Source organism: Martes martes (assembly GCF_963455335.1).
Source record: "Martes martes genome assembly, chromosome: 12".
Classification (NCBI taxonomy): Eukaryota; Metazoa; Chordata; class Mammalia; order Carnivora; family Mustelidae; genus Martes; species Martes martes.
The window spans coordinates 35,375,043-35,396,717 of NC_137900.1; the positions used below are offsets into that span (position 1 = coordinate 35,375,043).

Genomic DNA, 21,675 nt, shown 5'->3' on the forward strand with positions numbered 1-21,675 from the left:
AAATATAATGGTATCCAAACTGATTGAATATTGTGCTTACATAGGAGGCATGAGTCACTTTAAAGTCTATCTGCATACCTTTGGCCACCATACTCTTCTCAGCCAAGTCTAAAAATCTTTGATAATAACGAGGAATTAATGAAGTGTTTCAGTTGGATAGAATCATGATTCCATTTTTATATTAGGAGGATAATTTTGACTTGCACTGTAGAAGATGAATTGGAAGGGAAAGGGGTAGGTGAAGAAGCACTGGACGTAGAGATAATATTAGAAGAATTATTTAATATTAATCCATTGTATTATAATCATTTTTATAATAATCCAGGTAAGAGATACATTGGCCTAAACTCACAGCACAGGACATAGAGAAGAACAGACACTGAGGTTTCTAATTTTTTTAGCTACTTCCTTTCCTGTTCACTATGACTCTTTAAAACATCACCTAAATATCTAATTATTGGTCGTGATTTGTATTATACCTGTATAAATAACATACATATGTGATAGGGTAAATATAAATGTTAACGAGCATTACTATTATTTAATTCCTTATATTTGCAGAAGTTGAATGGACTTCAATATATTCAAAATTAGATATTATTTAGTAGTGTATCAGTTTGCTGCATTATACATAAAGAAGTTTACAACTATTATCTCTGAAGTGATCTAAATAGTAGCTCACATAACATATAAGCTTCAAGGGAAATATTTGTATCCATTATACAACTCCCACCTTATTGCAATTGGAGTTTTTAACTGGATCTAAATAAGTTAATCTACTATATGGCTAGAATGTTAATTATTACTGTAATTCACAATATACAGATATTTGGTACTTTAGGGATTCAACAGTGCCATGAATCCATTTGATTTTCAGTTCAATTTCCAAAACTGTTTCTAATAAATTAACAGTGCTTTCCAGCTTTTGAAGTGTTTTGGCATTTTACATTATCTTCCTTGATGTTCAATATGCTTGAAGTCAGCAAGGCTGGTATTTTACTCTAATTTTTCAGTTTAAAAAGCCCCCAAATTTGATTTACTGTGTTTAACAAATGTCATTTGGTTAACATCATACATCCGCAAACTGTAAAGGGACTGGAATTCAGATTTCCAGACTTTTTATTCTGGTGTACCAGGTTGCCAGTCTGATACAGCATATGGCTTCCTAAGTACCCTGGATTTTAGTAGCTCCTTGACAAGTTTCTTAACTTGTGTGTATTTCAGTTTCAGTATCTAAAATAAGGAGATAATAACAATAACTCCCCACTGAATTATTATAAGGATAAATTTAGTTAATATTTGTGAGGCACTTAAAACAGTGTCAAGCTCATAGTAAGCTCTAAATAAATGTTGGGTTATATATTTATTGTTTTAGCATATCCAACTGACTTGTAAGGACGGTTGGGATCCTCATAGTATATACATTTGGAGAATTCCTAGTTGAGTATATGTATTAGGCAAGTTCAGACGTGTATATGGGTAATAGAGCATAAACCTTGTTTCTAATTTAATAACTAAATAAATGTGGTGGCCCAATAATCACACTAGCCTTACTTAATTAATCACATTTCAACTGACCTCGATATGCTCTTACCAGGGAGAAAATACTTAAAGGGTGTGGTAAGTGGACCTGCTGAGATACTTTAAAAAGGAGAAATCAGTGGATTGTAATAGGAACCTCAGCATATTAGACAGTCCACGGGTGCTCAGGAGTGTAATGATCTGCCTAGTCTTAGCTAAGAGGGCGTTAGGGGAAACGCTACAAGGGACCCAGCTGGGTACTCTGCAGGAAGTTAAAAATTGTTGGGCTTTGCAAAACATCTGGTGTTAACCATCTGTCTTTGGCAGTACAAAGGCTTAAAAGGTCTATGCGGTTCCTTCTGACACCTTGGAAGGCGGAGTTACAGCACCGTAGTAACAAGAAGTAGCAAACTAATTTAACTACGTTCAGGGATCCGGAGACACTTGCACTTCCTGTTACTACAGTTCAGGCCAAACTGCTGCCAATCCTTAGTTTTTGAGAGCTCCCCCAGCCTCGATTCCTATTGTGGCCACCCTTGGTTCTCCTCAGCTCCAGCGTACACCTGGATGGGCTCCACCTAGGTGCTTGGAGTATGGGACAGTTTCGCTCTTCTAGTCAAAGAACACGGACTTTTGCTTGAGAGTTGCTTGTTAAAAGGTTGGTAGGTGGACCCCCTGGCACACTCGGGATCTCCCATTGTTGTTGGGAGGCGCAGGAGCCCCCGTGAGTAAGACGCTGTCACTGCTGCCCAGCAGCGGCCCCGACATCCTAGCCAGGCTCCGTAGGGCATTCCGAAGCCCCACCCATGGCAACGCCACTCTGACGTTCGCGCGCCGGAGGCCGCCATAGGCCCGCATCGCGGCCCAGGACGACGTGTGGCGCGTGGACTCCCTCAGGTCCAGCCCTGCGGGAACCCGGTAGGCACTTCCGGGCAAGGTTCTGTGCACCTGTTCCTTCCTTCTTAAGTGTCTTCCCCTCTGGGAAAAAGTGGGCATGCCCCTCCCCAGAGAACAAGATGCACCACAGCAAATCTACATTAAGAACAGCGAGGAAGACTAATCCCAAAGCAAGAAGGTGCCAGGCATCTTTAAACTGTTTGGAAGTTCACGTGACCCACTGAGTGTCGGGCCCCAGTGGTCACGTGACACCGCGCGCGCCCTCGCGTAGGGAGAGCCGGCCGGGGCCGTGCGCGCGCCTTCGCCGCTGCCTCCCATCCTCTCGACGGGAGGGTGAGGAGCGGCGGAGTGATCAGGCGTCTGGGGTCCGGTGCGCGTGCGCAGCGAACAGCTGTCACCCAGTGCGGAACAAGTCTTCCAAATTTCCCAAATCTCCCTGGGCCGGAGGCCACCCTCTTCCTCCTCATCTTCCTCCGCTGGGTCGTATCCCGGTCCACCCCGCGCGCCAGGTAACCGCTTTTCCGGACTCCGGGCGACAGGGATGGTGGGGGGAGGGGCTCGGGCGGTCTTCTCGGCACTGCCCCCCTCTGCTCCGAGCCGCTGGGGGTGCGGGCGGTCCGGGCAGCGGAGACGCGGCGCTGGAGACGCTGGGTCCACGACCGCCGCCGCTGTCATGCTGGGGAGAGAGTGGCCGGCCATAGTCGCAGCGGAGGGAGGCGGGAGCCAGTGACAGTCCGCTCCGGCCCTCTCGGGGGTTCGGTCCCCGCGCTCGCCGTTCTCCCGGGGGTCGAAGTCTGGGTCGCGCTCCTTCGGGCAGAGGAGCGCGCGGGTGGTCCAGGGATGCCGACTCCTTTCCATTCCCCTTCCAGCCTGGTCTGCGGGGAACTCCAGGGAGGTACGGCCTGCTTCGCCCTCGGTGCCATCTCTTCTCTGGAACTGTCACGACCCGGGGGGTGAAAGCAGGGGCTCCTCTCCAGAACATCTCGCCGCAGGCAGGCAGCCCCTCCCCGGGTTCGTCCGCAGACCCCTTGCTGCTCTTTTGGTTTTTTCGGCAAGGGACCATCTCTTCCTGCAGTGCCTGAAACCACGATGCGGTGTAGACAGTGGGAGCTTAATAAATGAGTTGGATCGCTCCGCGTGGAATGCCAGGCACGCGCGGGACGTGGCGAAGGGTGGGGATGTGGAGGGGGGAGTCAGGCAGGCCGAAGCTCCGGGTTCGAGCTTGGGTTTTTTCTCCAGGCGAGCCAATGAAACCAAGGGGGCTAGATTCAGATGCTTTCCGGCTTGAACGCGGAGCCAGCTTTGCCCTACACTGCCCGGTGCAGGTCTGCAAGGGCTGGCTTTGGTTGTGGGCGATGCCTAGGAGGGTTTTGTAAGGTTTCTGCTCCAGGAGAAGAGAGGACGAACTTTTTTTTTTTTTTTTTTTTAACTTGGTAAATTACCCTCAAGGCGGTTTATCAAGACCTGCTTTGGAAATGTGGGTTAGAAGTTGGCGTTGGTTCACCCTATCTCGGTGTAAGTTTATGGTAGGCTCAGTTCCACCTACGTTCGGACCAAGTTTTGACCTATTTCACTCACTTGAATTTGCTGGAATTTTTATTTTTCATCTTGGGAAATTCGGCTTCACCGTTTCTATGGTAACAGTTGCTAATATAATTTCTAAGTGTTGTGGCTGGAAATTAGTGGCTTTAATTCTTAAATTTAAGTCCATTTTTGCCACGAAACACTTAGTTCTCCTTTATGATCATTACTCAAATTCTGCCTTGCTGGTCTCCTCCCAACCCCCCCATGCTTTGTTTTGGAATGTATTACACGGCTATTCCGTTTTTTAAGGCCCTTTTTCTCCCAATTTAAGGCATTATGAAAAGTTTGCATACAATCTTTACAACACTCCACGAACTTGGTGGTACAATACAATTTAAATTGGAGACTTGTTTCGTTTTATTAACAGATTTTAATCGGTTGCTTGTCTAAAATTAAAAAATATGTTTTAAACCTTGTAGGTGCACAAGTGCTTTTAAAAAATCCATTATTAACTTTTCTATAAGAATGAAGATTTTAAGAAGCTGAATAGGTACATAATTTTAAAAAAGTTACTTAGATTTAAATTTCAAATAAAGGATGAAAATCTGGTGTTTTGAGTTCTCTGCTTGACACCTGAACCACCCAGGCCTAAGTTAGGTGCCTAACTAAACTTGGGTAGTCTGTGATTTCTTTTCTTTCTTTTTCTCATTGTTTTGTCTTTGTATCTTGACTGGTTCCCCCCTCCCCCCCCCCACTTAAAATGTTAGGGCTTTGAGAACAGGTTCTTTTTTTTTTTTTTTTCCCTTTGCCATATTTCTAGCAATTTACCATAATTCCTGGGGTTGCTAAAATAAAATATCCTCTTTCTTTTTAAGTAACAATTTTATTAAGATATAACTCACATACCACATAACCCACCTATTTAATGTGTACAATCCAGTGGTTTTAGTATTGCATGGAATTGTGCAGCTGTCATCAGAATCAATATTAGAACATTTTTATCACCTCCAAAGAAACCCTGTTCCCATTAGCAGTTATTGTCCCTTTCTCTTCAGCTCCTATCTCCTTTGGTCCCAACCAGTGACTAATCTGCTTTCTGTCTCAATGAATTTACCTATTTTGGACATTTCATGTAAGTATAACCATACAAATAAGTGGGTTTTTTTGACTGGAGTCTTTCACTTAGCATAATGTTTTCAAGGTTCATCCATCCTGTAGCATCTATCAGTACTTTATTCCTTTTTATGGCTGATTTGTATTCCATTGTATGGATATATCACTTTTTGTTTATTCATTAGTTGATGGGCATTTGAGTTGTTTGTACTTTTTGGCTATTACGAATAATGTGCTATGAACATTCACAAACTAGTTTTAGTATGTATGTGTGATTTTCTTTACTCTTGAATATATGCCTAGTAAGAATTGCTGGGTTAAATCTTTTTCTTGAGTGAATAGATGGATGAAGAATGGAGAGTTAGGGTTGAGGGATACTCTCCAGGCCTTTGAGGGACCTACTCTGCTCCACCACCAGGTCCCTTTCTCTGGAGGCCAGAAGTCTCTGTGTGGGGCTTTGTCCTATGGATAGTGATGTGTTTTTCTTATCTGGGTGTCTTTAAGATCATCCCTTTATGTTAGCCAGTTTTTCTTCATACAGCAAATGATTATTCCTTCAATACTAATTTGTTATATATTTATTAGAGATACAATGATAATATAATATAATATATATAATATAATATAATATATTATATATAATATAATATAAGAGATAAGAGATATTAGATAAGAGATAAGAGATATTAGAGATAAGATGATAATGATAGTATATTCCATACTATCATTAAACTCAGTGTCTAATGCCAGTCCTTTGGTCTTTTAAAATAATGTAAATTTATTTTATATATTTTATATTTTATACACACACACACATACACACACACTCCTCTGCCCACCTCCATTTCTAATATGAATTTTTTGGGAGTTGTACAAGAGTTAAAGTCACTGTTTTTCTTCATTTGCTACCATTCTAGAAGGTTTTGTGGAAACTAAAATATAAATTTTAAAATATTGTGTTATTATCTTTAAAATATTGTATTGCACACCCTCAGAGATTCTCATTTCCCCACCCTCCATGCCCTTTGGAACAATCCAGTCCTTCTTTCCCTGAGAATCAAGTCCTTTCAGCTCTCTCAGTAAGGCTTTGCCCAGCCAAACTTTTCCCCCCATCTCCTGGCTAGGTGGGGCTGGTACCTTGCTCACATTCTTGTTCTCTCTACCTTGACTGCTACCCTGACCTGTTCTTCTTTTCTGGTTAATTCCATCTCATCCTTCAGATAGCTTACTTATCTCAGTTGTTACTTCTTCAAGTTGGTCTTCCCTCTATACTGTACACTAGCTATAGCAGCATTTTGTAATCTCCTTCATAGTCTTAAACAATTATACGATTAGTCGTGGATTACTGTTTACTCTCCACTGCCATGTATGCACAGAAAAAGTTCTGTGCAAAATGTTGTAAGTGGTTAATTACTTCTGGGTGATGAACTTATTGGTAATTTTTCTCGTTTGTGTCTGTGTGCGTTTTCTGAATTCTCTATGTATTGGTATGACTTTTGTGAACAAGAAAATAAAGAAAAATCATCAGTAATTGCCATTTTTATTTTAATAAAATTCCTTCTAATCTCTTGTTTTAATAACCTGGGTGAGATTTTACTATAGCTTTAAATATCAAACTTTTATTACATTTTAATTCTTTCTCATATCTAGGGATGATAGGGAATGGTGAGCGTATTTTACCATTGGTTGTCTAGGGATGGAATTTCTGGTATTGAAATTAAGCTCATTCTTAGGAACAGAATCTAGCTTTGATACTATTAGGTTATGATAGTGTAAATAACTCATTTTCCTTTTTCCCTGAGAAATGTCTTTGTTCTAGTACATTTGTGTGCTTCATAGTACAGAGCTTTTCCTTGCACAGTTACTTGTTATTTGCACTGTCTTATTTTTGTTGGGTAGTTTATTCTGCCTAATAGAGGGTATATTTCTTCAGTAAGTATTTTAACACCTATTATGTGTCATGTGCTATGTTAGATGTGGAGCGTACAGCAAATGAACACAATAGACAAGTGACTATCTACCATTTCCTGAAAGATTATTTTGAGTATGAATGTTTTGTTACACTGTTGCTCTACATTTTCAGATACACAGTGGCTTCAGCTACTATGGTATTTATAAGCTGTTGCTCCATAGAATCTTTAAAATTTATTTTAGATATTTTTGCATTTGTGTTATTTATTATTGAGGGTAAATACTTACAGAGCAGAATCATGTGTCATAAAACCCTTTTGATGCTGACTTCTTTTTTTAGACCTCCATCCAGTAATAGTTATTAATTTGACACCTTTACTTGTTAACTGTAACTAGGTGAACTGGGATCTTTCCTCTCAGCACTGCTTCTCTGGGTTTCTCATGGATCTCATCCCATTTCACTGCTCACTTGGGGGGAACCTGTGAGTTATCCCAGATATCTCATGGTTTCTCAGCCCTCATTACATCCAGACTGTCGCCAAATCTTATCATTTCTGCTTCCAAAATATATATTAGATCAGTCCTCTAGTCTCTGCTTGGCATCATCTCAGTAGCCACTCCAGCCTCCTTCCTATTTCTGCTCCATTCATGATCTTTTAAAATGCAAATTGGATCATTCTCATTGCTCTGGGGAGACTTAAAATTCCTGCATTATCTCTTCCTGTCCGAAGGAAGCAACCTCCAAACCTTATCTAGATGGTTTTAGTTTTCCTCTCTGCCCATTGGCTTTTCTTTTTCTTAAAGTGTACAGGCCCTTGCTGAGGGTGCTGTTTTCTGTCAGACTTTATTCCCACTTCCTTTTTGGTACATCATTCCAGTCACTGCTTGAATGTACTTGCTTAAAGAATCCTGACCTGTCACATGCACCTCTTCTCCAATCTAAATCAGCTTTCCTAATGATAATCTATCTTAATTCCCTAATTGTTTCCTCCCACAACTCTTAAGCATATAGCAATGAACACAATAGATCTGTGATTCCCAACATTTCAAGAAAAGGATTGTTTTGAGAGTGAATGTTTAGTTACACTGTTGCTCTTTATTTATGTGATTATTTGATAGTTCCTAGACTGTAAGAATTCTACAAGGGCAGGGACCCAAGTATTTTCATTCACTTCTATAAGTCCAGGATACTGCTTTGTACACTGTGCTGTACTCTGATATTTTCTATCTTGTTCCATATCACATATTATAAAAATATTGATATAATCCACCAAATTGGGTAGGATTGCAGGCTGTAGTATGAACAACACAGCTCTAAGGATATATGAGGAAAATGCTTCGTTTACATTAAGTCCTCCCCTGCCTTTTGAAACACAATTGCCATTTTCTAATTCTTGTCTGATTGGAAGTCCAAGTGCGTATAGCTATCCTATACCTTTCCTATTAAAAGAAATGACTATCCCTGAATGCTAGTTCTGCTTAGAAATTCTGGCCTGGCCTCAAAGGAGAGTTGCTTAAGGTCAGGTTGAGAAAAATCTAAGTCAAAAAAAAAAAAAAAAGAAAGAAAAATCTAAGTCAGACTCTACCTTAGATCTTGTCCTCTAGGTTTCTCTGGGCCACAGAGACCCAATACTCTTCTACCCTACTTGGCAAAGCTCATTGCAGGTGTGTGGTAAGTCACTGGATTTTAAGGCTGGCCTCTAATCACTTTTATTTTCTCAATTTGTTTAAACCAAACAAAATTTCAAAAATGGTAACAAAGGAATCAAGGCAAACAAGTGTTTGTGAAGGGCTAACTAAGGAGCCTGGCTTGGTAAGGATGTCATGTCATGTTCAGTAGATAAGAGCTGATCACTAGAGCTGTGGTTCTCATTTATTTACTTCACCAGAACCTCTGCAAGGAAGACTTGGGGCTCTTTGGTCTCCATCAATGAAATACTGATCTCTTATCTATTTTGCTAACAAAATAGTAGAAATAACCTAAATATCTAGCATAAGGGCTATTTAACTGCACACTGTGATGTGATATTTGTATCTTGAATATTTTAAAATGTTAGAATTATTCCAAACCCATGTTTAATGAAAGAAAATTATACAAAATTTTATACATCACACGACCCTAGTTGTGTTTCATTGTGTTTTTATAAATGTACATATGTTAAAGAAAATACACTGGAATGCTAATTTGATAGTGAAATTACTGGTAATTTTTATTTTCCTTCTTAGAGATTTTTTAGAATGAGCATTGTTGGATTTATAATTAGGGATACTAGTTGAAAAGCAAATTTCCTGTACATTAATTTAGGTACTGAAAATAGGAAAAATAATACCTTTATTAAATGCTGGATAGAGCCCGGATTTCTAGTGGCTGTGTTTTGGGGACCCCTGTCAAAGTGGGATGTGCATTTCACCTTTATAATCTTCATAGTCTTCCACTGCACAGTGATCCATGTTTCCTCTCCTGGTCTGTTTTCTTTTCTTCCCTGTCTACATTATTAAAGCTTACCTTGTTTTTCATCTTTATTGCTGAAATAGAACTGTGTCTTTTCGTGCCCCACTTATGCATGTTGATAATGAATGTTTCACTGATGGTTGCCCATAGCATGATAATTTGGAAAATCCTAATATCCCTTATTACATCCTGCTGTGTGGCATGAATTAAAGGGATAGAAAGGATTTTGGATGAATTAGGGATTATGCAGGGATGTCTTCTTTCTGTTAACTTCGTCGAGTTATAGTGGATGTAACAAACAAAATTGAAGGAAACATATAGTGATAGTTTATTTTTTTTAAGATTAAAAAATTTTTTTTCAAGAATTTATTTATTTGACAGAGAGAGAGATCAAAGGCAGGCAGAGAAGCAGGCAGAGAGAGAGAGAGGGAAGCAGGCTCCCCGCTGAGCAGAGAGCCCGATATGGGGCTCAATTCTAGAACCCTGAGATCGTGACCCAAGCTGAAGGCAGAGGCTTAACCCACTGAGCCACCCAGGTGCCCCTTTTTAAAGATTTTTAAAAAATTTATTAATCTGACAGACAGTGAGAGGGAACATAAGCATGGGGAGTGGGAGTGAGAGAAGCAGGCTTCCTGCTGAGCAGGGAGCCCAATGAGGGGCTCTATCCCAGGACCTTGGGATCATGACCTGAGCAGAGGCTTAAAGACTGAGCCACCCAGGCGCCTCTGTAGTGATAGTTTAAATGTATAATCATCACGCATCAGTAAATTTTTCGAAACCTGTGTTTGAAATTGTTCAGTGTTTTAGCATTCAAACCTTAGTAAATTATGCATTTGAAAATGTATTTGATAACCATACAAAATAGTTATACTAACTAGTGATTTACTATTTTCTAGAGAAGGAATTGGAAACTTTAGGAATTAGAAATGTCTAAGTATGGACAATTTGTTGGACAGATAGGACTTTTGTGGGGGGATGTGTGTGTTTGTGTGTGTGAGTGATAGTACTTTTAGGAGATTTCATAGTTCTCTTCTCATTTTTAGCATGGGAGTTTCAGAAATCTGAACTTTCCCAGTTGATCTAGACCATGTCAGGCATTAAAGGACTAATGTTCTCAGTGTCACTCCCTAATTAGACTCATAAGAGGAACTGGGACCTGGATACAAAGCATGCTTGTCCATTCTTCAGGGCTCTTTCTAGGAAGTCTTGCTTCATGGGAAAGCACATCATTTAGTGACAGGCAGATCCCAGCAGATGGACATGGCTACGTAGTGTTGAAGAGTAATCTTTTTTTTTATTATTATTTTGTATTTTTTAAATATTTCATTTCTTTATTTGACAGAGAGAGAGAAAGACAGTGAGGGAGGGAGCACAAGCAGGGGAAATGGGGGAGTAAGAAGCAGGCTCCCCATGGAGCAGGGAGCTGGATGCAGGGCTCTACCCCAGGACCCTGGGATCATGACCAGAGCCAAAGGCAGACACTTAATGATTGAGCCCGCCCCCCCCCCCCCCCCCCCCCCCCCCCCCCCGTTGGGGAGTAATCTAAACTAGTTTTTACCTGTGGGGCTTCTCTGACCCTCGAAGAGTATTCACCTTTCTCATCAGAATAGTCTTCCTGCGGGTACATTTTCTCCTATTGAATGAGGTTAAAGAAGTCAAATTCTTTATTTTGGTTCTGTCTTTATCTCCATCTTCTAACTAGTTTCTCATCAGACATTTGTTTAAATACCAGTCCTAAGGGTATTTGTCTCCGATTCAACATTAGCCTTGTTGCTTCTGTTGTGTTTTGGAAATGCATCAGATACTTAGAAAGCACACAGGTGTCCCTTTGAGGGGAGGTCTGATGGTATCCCCCCCCTGCGCTTATCTCACCCATTTTGTTTTTATTTAACTTTCAAAAGGAACTATCACCTTGATATTCGGACACTTTACTGAGAACTCTCAACATTAGGGGCAGTTTGCATTAGTAGGAGGAATTTGGACCTGAGATACATAAATTCATTCCTTTTTGATAATTTAATTTATTAAAATCATTGTAGTATAAATGTATATTAAAATATTATTTTAAATGGGCAATGCAAATTATACAACAATGTATACAGTTTAGAAGATATAAATAGGGGAATGCTTGGGTGTTTCAGTCGGTTAAGTGTCGGACTCTTGATTTTGGCTTAAGTCATGATCTCAGGGTCATGAGATCAAGCCCTGCATCTGGCTCTGTGCTCACTTAGTGGGGAGACTGCTTGAGATTCTTCCCCTCTGAGGCTCCCCCGATGTATGCTCTCTCTCAAATAAATAAGTACATTTAAAAAAAAGAGAAGATATAAATAGGTAAAAAATGCGTTTTCTCACTTTTGCCGTCAGACAGCCAGTTTCTTCATTTTGGTTAGCTACTATTAAACAGTTTCTTTTAGGGCTTTTCAGAGATATTCTACATATTCTATATAGGATATTCTATAAAGCTTGTATATGTATACGTTTTTTAATACAAATCATGGTGTTTATACTTGTTCTGAATATTTTTTCATTTAATACTGTAACTTGAATGTGATTTTTTTTTTTTAAGATTTTATTTATTTGACAGAGAGAGGTCACAAGTAGGCAGAGAGGCAGGCAGAGAGAGAGGAAAGGAAGCAGGCTCCCTGTCTAGCAGAGACCTGATGCGGGACTTGATCCCAGGACCCTGAGATCATGACCTGAGCTGAAGGCAGAGGCTTAACCCACTGAGACACCCAGGCACCCGAATGTGATTTTTTAAAAAAGATTTTGTTTATTTATTTGATAGAGAGAGAGCGCACAAGTAGGCAGAGGAGGAGGCAGAGAGAGAGGGAGGAGCAGGCTCCCCACGGAGCAGGGAGCCTGGGTGCAGGGCTCAATCCCAGGACCCTAGGATCATGACCCATCTGAGCTGAAGGCCTAGCGATGGAGCCATCCAGGCTTCCCTCGAATGTGATTTTAAAAATACGAATACATGTAGAGCTCATTTTTAAAATGATCCCACAGTAATTACATTTTATGCATCTACCATAATTTATTTAACCAGTGCAATATTAAAAGTCATTTAGCTTGATTCTGTTTCTATATAGTGATCTATTTATGTACCATTACCTCAGTGTTTTATTTTTTTTTTAATTTTTACCTCAGTGTTTTAATTGTTGTAGCTTTATAACATGTTTTTGGGACTTTTCAGGCTGTTCTTGTTTATTTTCCCTCATTATATTTAACTTTAGAATCAATTTGTCAAGTTCCAGGAAGCTATTGATAGTTTTATTAGAAATGTCTTTCATTTATGGACTCACTTAGGGAAATACCTTTCAGATGCTGACTTTTCCTGCCCAGAAATATGGTATGCCTTTCCATTTAAATGTTCTTTTAAGTCCTTAGAAAGGACATTTAAAAAATATCTTTACACAGATCTTGCATATTTTCTTAAATTTTATTCCTTTTTATTTTATTTTAAAAATAATTTTCTTACCTTACTTTGGACAATCTCAAACTTTTAGAAATGTTGCAGTTATAGTACAAAGAACTTCATGCTCTATTGCTTCTCAGTATTTCAGTGGATATTTCCAAAAAGGCAGTTTCCTATAAAACCACAATATTTTCATCAAAATCAAGAAGCTACCACTGATAAGTACTTTCACCCAATCTTTAGATTTCTTTTTTTAATAGATCATTATTGTAATAGTGATGTTTCTTGTAGCAAAAGTATCCATTCCAGAATGATGCATTGCATTTTCTTGTTCTCAGGTCTTTTAAGCATCCCTTCATTCTCAAGTAGTCTTTAGTCTTTACTTGATTCTCTTTTTCTTTCTTTCTTTTTTTTTTTTTAAAGATTTTGTTTATTTATTTGACAGACAGAGATCACAAGTAGGCAGAGAGTCAGGCAGAGAAGCAGGTTCTCTGCCGAGCAGAGAGCCTGATGCGGGGCTCCATCCCAGGACCCCCGGATCATGACCCGAGCTGAAGGCAGAGGCTTTAACCCACTGAGCTACCCAGGCACCCCTCTTTTTCTTTTTTCTTTTCAAAGATTTTCCTTACTTGAGAGAGAGAGAGAGAGAGAGAGAGAGAGAGAGAGAGCGCGCGCGCGCGCGCACGCGCACACGTACAAGCAGGGGGATTGGCAGGCTGAGGGAGGAGCAGGCTTCCTGCTGAGCAAGGAGCCCAATGCAGGACTCCATCCCAGGACCCCAGGATCATGACCTGAGCCAAAGGCAGATGCTTAACCACTGAACCACTCAGTTGTCCCACCTGATTTTCATAATATTGATAGCTTTGAGAATTACAGACCAGTTATTTTATAGACTCTCCCTTAATTTTTGTTTTCTAATGTTTTCTTGTGATTAGAATCTTGAGGCATCATTGGCAGGAATATCGCAGAGGTGGAACGCTATTCTTTTTTTTTTTTTTTAAAGATTTTATTTATTTATTCGACAGAGAGAGGGATCACAAGTAGGCAGAGAAGCAGGCAGAGAGAGAGGGGGGAAGCAGGCCCCCTGCGAAGCAGAGAGCCTGACGTGGGGCTCGATCCCAGGACCCCAAAACCATGACCCGAGCCAAAGGCAGAGGCTTTAACCCACTGAGCCACCCAGGCGCCCCGGAACTCTATTCTTTTTATTACATCTTATCAGGTGGTACACAATTTCATTTTGTTCTGTTATTGGTAATGTTCACTTTGATTGCTTAAGATCTTCTACGCTAGATTCTTCTGTGCTTCTCTACTCTATTTTTTTGTTTTGTTTTGAAAAACTATGTAAATACTTGCTTAAGTTTTAATTTAAATTTATTTATCTTTATCAATTAGGATTTATGGTTTCCTGTTCTATTCAATCTGTTAATATTGTTATTTATATTGACACTTAAATTGTCATAGGTTTGGTCAATGGAAATCCTTTACGTTTGGTTCTGTGTGCTTTTGACATGTCCCATCATTCTTTGAGCATTCCCTCCCTCTTGGGCACAGTGAGATATGCAGGCTCATCTTGAACTTTTCTTACCCCAAATATTTAGAAGCCAGGATCTAGGTGATTATTGATATTGGGATGTTGCTCCTGTGCCCTCTCAGTGAACCAAGCTAGAGAATATGTGTGTGTTCAGATACACATTTATGTATATTAATCCATACATATACATGCACACACACAAAAATTATATAACAAATGTACTAGTATTGGTGCATTCTTGTACTCTGGAATGAGTTTTTAGTCATGGCTTATTATTTTATTATTTTATTTTTTTAAAGATTTTATTTATTTGAGAAAGAGAGAGTGAAAGAGAAAGAGAGCATGAGAAAGGGGAGGGTCAGAGGGAGAAGCAGACTCCCTGTTGAGCAGGGAGCCTGATGCGGGACTTGATCATGAGCTGAGCTGAAGGCAGTTGCCCAACCAGCTGAGCCACCCAGGTGCCCATGGTTATTATTTTAATGTGCTTTTGGATTTTGCTTCCTCTTTTTTTTTTTTTTTGTGGTGGGCTGCAAAGCAAAGTTTGTTGAGTGATAGTGAGCGATAGTACAAAGCACCTGAAGAGTAAGGGGGCCTGAGAGGGTTGCCTGCTTCCTCATTTTTAAAAATAATTTTCGTCAATACTCTTAAAATTGTTCTGCAGTTTTCTTGGGCCATTTTTCAAGTTTTGTTACGCATTTAGGCGTGCTTCTTAAAGGACTTTAGAGCTTTTTTTTTTTTTTTTTCTCCCTTGTGCTCAGAAATAGCTTAAATAACATTGGATTATGTTTCTTAAACATTGAGCATAATTCTGTGAAACCATCTGGGTTTGGTACTGCAAGTTTATTCTTGATTTAGTGGGCTTTTGGTTTGCTTTATTATGGTAGCTGAAGAGCCTAGCAAAGAGGTCATTTATATTTGGGGTCTGGGTTTTGGGGATACTAAATGTGCAGTCAGTTCATTGCACCTACTTGCTGTTTGACTTCAGGGGAGTGATTTCCATTTCTGAGCCTTAGTTTCATCATCTCTCAAATGGGAATAATCACAGCTGGCTAATAGCACAGAAAACTAGTAAGAATGAAAATGAAGTATCGTATGTTACAGCACAGTAAAGAACCAAAACAAATGCAGTTTTTAAAAAAGATTCATTTAATAAGATTTCAGTGTTCAGAGTTGTCGGTGAGAATCGTCTTTAGTATAATACTGTTGAAAGAGTTTGTGCAGATGGCCCATACCACTCTGCAAAAGACCAGGCTGTAAACAACAAAGAAAAGTTATGAATCAAACAAACAAAATGTGATGAGTTTATTTTAATGAACATTAATTAGGGTTTGGTCTTATATTTATTAAAATCATAATTTAAATCAAGGAGAAGCATTGGGTAACGTAATGATTTTCCTTTGTGTTCGTATCATGATTATATTTGTGATTATTATAGTTTGGTTAAGTATTTGAGATTTCAAACATCTAAAGAGATGTTGAAAATACTTTCATGTGTTTAGATGCAGTTTGAATGTTAAAGAAACCCTGTATTGGTATTAAGATTAAAAGAATAAATGATTTACAAACACCAGTGCAGGGTACTATGCCAACATTGCATGCAGGATGAGAATATAGTAAATCCTTTTCTGGCAAGCTTGTTTTTTTGGACAGGTAGTTACCAAAAAAATGTGCAAATTGTCACAGTTCTTTAAAATAGTGTTCCTTGCATTCATTAATAATGGAATAAGCAAGGACTGTCATATTATTGTGTCTGATATTTTCCAACACTTTTTTCTTCCCTCTCAGTATAGCTGATACTATGTATGGCTTATGTGATTATGAATCTTTAGAAGTAATTTCAGAGTTTTCATACTTACTACTTACTACTATTACTATCCAAAAAACATCAACAAAGTAGAAAGGATTCTTTAAGAATAAAAGCTGGAACTTTATGAAAAACCAGAGCGTTTTCCTTCCTGTTTTCAGAGGGCTAGTGGACTCACTGTTCAGCAGTGTTTAGGAACACTGAATTTGTTTAGTTTCCTAAGTTTGAGGGTTACTAAGACTTAACATTAACAATAATGTAGTGTTCCATTCCCTGTATATTAAGACATTAATATACAGGGACTAGTTCTCTATAGCATTAGGATGTCTGAGACAGGTCAGTAAGATGAGAAAGAGAAATAAAAAGAGTAAGTATTGTAAAGGAAATAACAAAAAAGCGTTATTCTCAGATAATTTTCACATGATAGTCTACAAAGAATCATTAATGAATCTGTAGACAAATTATTGGAAAAGAGATTATAAGTAGGTAGCTGGATATGAGATTAATTTAAAAAATTAATGATATTTTTATATGCCAGTAACAAAAGGAAAAACTCTCAGCTTAAAAAATATACCAAAATGGAAAATGTTCTACTTAAAACAAATACATGTTCTATTTAATGTTCTACTTAAAACAAATACGTGTTCTATTTAAAACAAATACATGTTCTATTTAAATGTTAAAATGACTGAATTCTTAAAAAATTAAAGACAAAGGCTCTGGAAATATCTCACATGAAAGAATACTAAAGAGATATGACAGCTACATGTATTTTCTTTTTTTTTCCCCATGCATTTTCTAATTCTAGACTGAATTCCCTACTAGAGGGAAAAGAAGGGTATCACGTATATTAGCCGCTTGACAAAATTAGAACACAGAAATTGGATACAAGTATTGTGTAATTGGATACAAGTATTGTGTCTTTTAAACTTTCTGGAGTCGAAAAGTTCACTGTCTCTATGCAAGAGAAGACCCCTTTTCTTAGGAAATGTACATTAAAACTTTTAGGGGTCCACGATATATGTAACTTACTCCCAAATGGTTCAGAAAAACAAATTGTGGGTCACATATAGAGAGAGAGAGAGAGAGAGAGAGAGAGAGAACACAAATTGATAAGGCAGCAAATAGGGTAGAAGATTAATAGATGACTCTGGGTAAAGTGTAAACAGGCTTTTTAATTTTTTTCTAGTACAATAATTTTTCTGTAAGATTGAAGTTCTTTCTTTTTCTTTTCTTTCTTTTTTTAAAGATTTTATTTATCTGAGAGAGAGAGAGTCTGGTGGGAGGGGCGAGGGCAGAAGGAGAGGGAGAGTGATAATCTCAAGCCGACTCCTACTGAGGGCAGAGCCTGATGCTGGGCTTGATTGCATCACACAGAGATCGTGACCTGAGTGGAAACCAAGAGTTGGATGCTTTACAGACTGAGCCACCCAGCTGCCCCTGAAATTTTTTCTAAAGAAAAGTTAGAAAAGATAACACTATCAACAAATAAAAGAATAAACCCACAAAATTTGCGTTTTTCTTTAACTCAGATTACATTCCTTCATTGATTTAACTTTCTCCTAAAGGAGGAATGGAGGGCTTGGTAGTATGGAAGAAAGAAGGGAAATAGCTATGTTTAGCCACAGGGAAAGACTTTGACAATTTTTGTCTTTTCATTATTACAATACACAGAATGGTTCTTTCCCAAGGTACTGAATAGTTTCTAATTTTTGTTAAAGATGTAAATCATAAAAAATGATACACACATTTATTATTTTTATTTCTACTTAAAACTTAATCATTTACCTATCTTTTGTTGTAGGGCAGAGCCTTTCTTTGAATAAAGATTGGAGTCCTGCATTCCCTCTTTGGCATAAACCCCAGCTACAATACAATAGCTACCACTTTCAGTTTCTGGTGTTTTTTTTTTTTTTAAGTAGAGTAAGAGTTAAACACTTGAAGTAATATGAGCTGGAATCCTAGATTTTACAAATCCCTCTATCCCCGAATCTTTTATGTTGCAGTTCCCACACTTTATTTGACACCCCCCCCCCCCTTAAAAAAGTCATTTCATTTTACTGGATCTTCCCAAAAGATTCAACTTAAATCTTACAGAAACAATAACACTGTTGTATTCACACTTCATCTATTTAATTATATCAGATAATTGGCAAAACTGGCATAAACTGGATTGCAAATAAACACTTGATTGCTAAGCTTGCAGTTCAGCTGGTACTTAGACATAATAAACAGAGTCTGCTAGCCTCCACTGTGTTGTATTTTTTGTAGCACTCAGTGGTGTTTTTCAGAGAGAATATATAGTATGTATCCCTTATCTGGTAAATCTGTTAAGTAGGTTATTGGGAGCTTCTACTATAGTAGGCCAGTAAGAGTAAGTAGCTCTGGGTGGCTGGCTAGTTTGTTTAATGGCTCAATTAGTAATTTCTACTCAATATTACAAAATGAATTTTGAGTCATTCAAGTTAATTTTATGAAGATGCACCAAGGAACTGGTGGTTAGAAAGGATTACTCAAAAGGCAAACAGGTATGAATAAAACCTTCGTTTGATTTACCTGGTATTTGTATACCAGGTTTCTTTTCCATTCATCATTATTATCGGTTTATATTTGCTAATTTCATCAGCCATGATTCAAGTACAGGTAATGGCTACTGCCCTGCTTAACTTAAGCAGAAAGGGATTTGATCCTGTAGTTGTTGAAGGTTGGAGAGCAGACTCTTGGCTGGGTCCTAAGGGACTCATCCCATGGGATGTCTCCCAGAACACCATTGCTGGAGGTGCTGCCCAGAGAGCTGCCATTTCTGCTACAAATAGGAAACTGAAGAATCGTAGTCTGGGATCATAGCACCATTGCTGAAATCTGGTGAGCAGGAAGTTGCTGCTGCATTTGTTTGTTCCATGAGCATGCCTTCTTAGTTTTCATACAGAGATCAGAAATAGTGCTAGGACTATTCTTAAGAGCTAAGTTACCTGTGCTAGCTCTGTTCCAGCAAGAAAAATACCTTGTGGTTGCCAATTCTTTCCACACTCTGCCTAGTTCTGAATTCAAGTCTTTTTTTTTTTTTTAAGATTTTATTTATTTATTTGACAGACAGAGATCACAAGTAGGCAGAGAGGCAGGCAGAGAGAGAGGAGAAAGCAGGCTCTCCACGGAGCAGAGAGCCCGATGCGGGGCTCGATCCCAGGACCCTGAGATCATGACCTGAGCCGAAGGCAGAGGCTTTAACCCACTGAGCCACCCAGGCGCCCCAAGTCTCTTCATTCTTCATTGGAAAAATTTAAATCATATCTGGAATGCCTGTTGCAGTGTAGCTTTCAGTTCTTTGGACTATCCAGTCTCTTGAAGATGCAGACTCTTCAGGTGTTTACGTTATGACTTACATTATGCTTAGCATGACTGAGGCTTTTTTTTTTTTTTCTTCCCTCCTTTCCTTTTCCCCTTCAAATCATCTCTCTCTCTCAGGCTGTGCATTCTCTGTATGATATTTCTATCTACTAATGTCCTTCAGCCATTTTCTGTTTATGCAAAAGGAGGACCTTGGCTGCCCCAGCCCTTCAGGGCTTCATCTGTTCTCCAATTCTGAGTTCCTGGGGGAGTGATTGAGCTAGTGGAGAGTGTAGGTCAATTGCAGTATGAAGCATTGACTGCCTGGACTCCTTGGTGTGAGTGGGAGAAATTCTTGAGGCGGGGAGGAAGATGGTTTCCATGGGCTGAGGGGTGGGGGCTTTTTGTGAATGGTCTCATTACAAGGGCTAAGATATTGATTCTCAGTATTTGTGGTAGTTATGTTCCATAAAGTCACTGAGAATACTGAATTAGTGAATACTGAACAATTGCTCTGAAGGGAAATGTAGGGTTAGATTCCTATGAGGCTTTGATCACACATTTTTTCAAATGATCTATGTATCACCTTGTTTTGTGTGTATTTATTTTTTTAAAGATTTTTTATTTATATATTTGACAGAGAGAGAGGGAGAGATCAGAAGTAGGCAAAGAGGCAGGCAGAGGCGGAGGGGGAAGCAGGCTCCCTGCTGAGCAGAGAGCACGATGTGGGGCTCGATCCCAGGACACTGAGATCATGACCTGAGCTGAAAGCAGAGGCTTAACCCACTGAGCCACCCAGGTGCCCCTTATGTGTGTTTCTGTTTTAAAGATACCTTATTTAATATATAATTATTGATTCATTAACACTAAACTCATGCCAACAGTGATATAACTGATGCCTAAAGTTATGTCACAAAGTGTGTTTGTGATAGGGAACATCATAGCTTTCTTGTACTGAGGAACTTGGGGGCTGTTTTAAGAAGCTAAATCACCAGTAGGAGCACAAAAATGCAAAAACCACTGGCACTAAATAGACTGCAAAAGTATAGTTTTGCCTTGTTTGACCTCTGCTGAAGGGGATGTGCCTGTTAGGTGATTCAAATATTTCAACACTGTGCACGTCTGTGAATGACCATACACATGCCACCATTATTGGTTTGGGGGTTAAAAATAAATTTTAGAAATAGGTGAATTTGCCAATGCTGAATCCAGGAATAATGAGGGGTGACTGTATATATGGAAAGAGGGTGAGGAGGACATTAAAGAAATGACACTGTTAGTTGTAGGGAGTGTTGCCAGGAAAGGCTTCATAATGCAGTCTACATGTGAGATAAACTTTGAAAGATGGGTTTTGCTAGAACTTACTGAGGAAAGGCAAAGAAAATAGTGCAGTAGTTACAAATATGAGTGTTAGAATCTCAGATTAGGTTCAGATCTTGTCCTTAGCTCTTGCTATAGGACCCTGTACAAGCATTTTAGTCTTCATTATTGGTGACATAAAGATATTTATGGTCATTTTCAATGGAGCTATTAGGTTTATTTGTTTATTTTTGAGCTGTGAGGTTTATTTATTTATTTATTTTGAGCTATTAGGTTTAAATAAGAGGGTGGACTTTGTAGATATGTAGCTCACAGGAAATACTCAGTAGTGTCATACATGTGACACATAAGTCTATACAGTACACGGAAGGAGGGAAATAGCTTGGCACCAATCGGGAACTTTGGTTAGAATGAAGCAAAGGTTTCAGGCAGGTCAAAGGGATCTTTGAGGCTGGGGGGAGAAGGAGGAGCTAGATCATGGAGGTAGTTTCCATGCTGAAATAGTACTGAGCTACAAAGGAATTTAAAATAAGGATGGTATGGGTTGCCTGGGTGGCTCAGTTGGTTAAGCATCTGCCTTTGGCTTAGGTCATGTTCTTGGAGTCCTGGGATCGAGCCCCCCCATCCAGCTCCCTGCTTAGTGGGGAGTCTCTTCTCCCTCTTTGTCTGCCCTGCCCCACGCTCATGCTCCCTCAGTCTCTCTCTCTCAAATAGATAAATAGAAAATCTTAAAAAAAAAAAAAAGATAGCATGATCCATTTTGTGTCAAGAGAGTTTGTTCTGGGGACTCTTGGTTGGCTGATTTAGTTTAGGGTCTGCCTTTGGCTCGGGTCATGATCTCTGGGTCCTGGGATTGATTCCCA

General features: G+C 39.2%; 1 protein-coding gene across 3 annotated transcripts in view; it reads left to right on the forward strand.

Moving 5' to 3' along the window:
- The first annotated feature begins 2,527 nt into the window (after nucleotides 1-2,527).
- The window catches only part of KDM4C (lysine demethylase 4C), a 447,232-nt gene continuing 428,084 nt past the window's right edge, over nucleotides 2,528-21,675 (forward strand). For all 3 annotated transcript variants that reach the window (XM_080819441.1, XM_080819442.1, XM_080819440.1), the window contains exon 1: nucleotides 2,528-2,927. The gene's annotated coding sequence lies outside the window, so the exon portion shown is untranslated. The remainder of the gene's footprint in view (nucleotides 2,928-21,675) is intronic.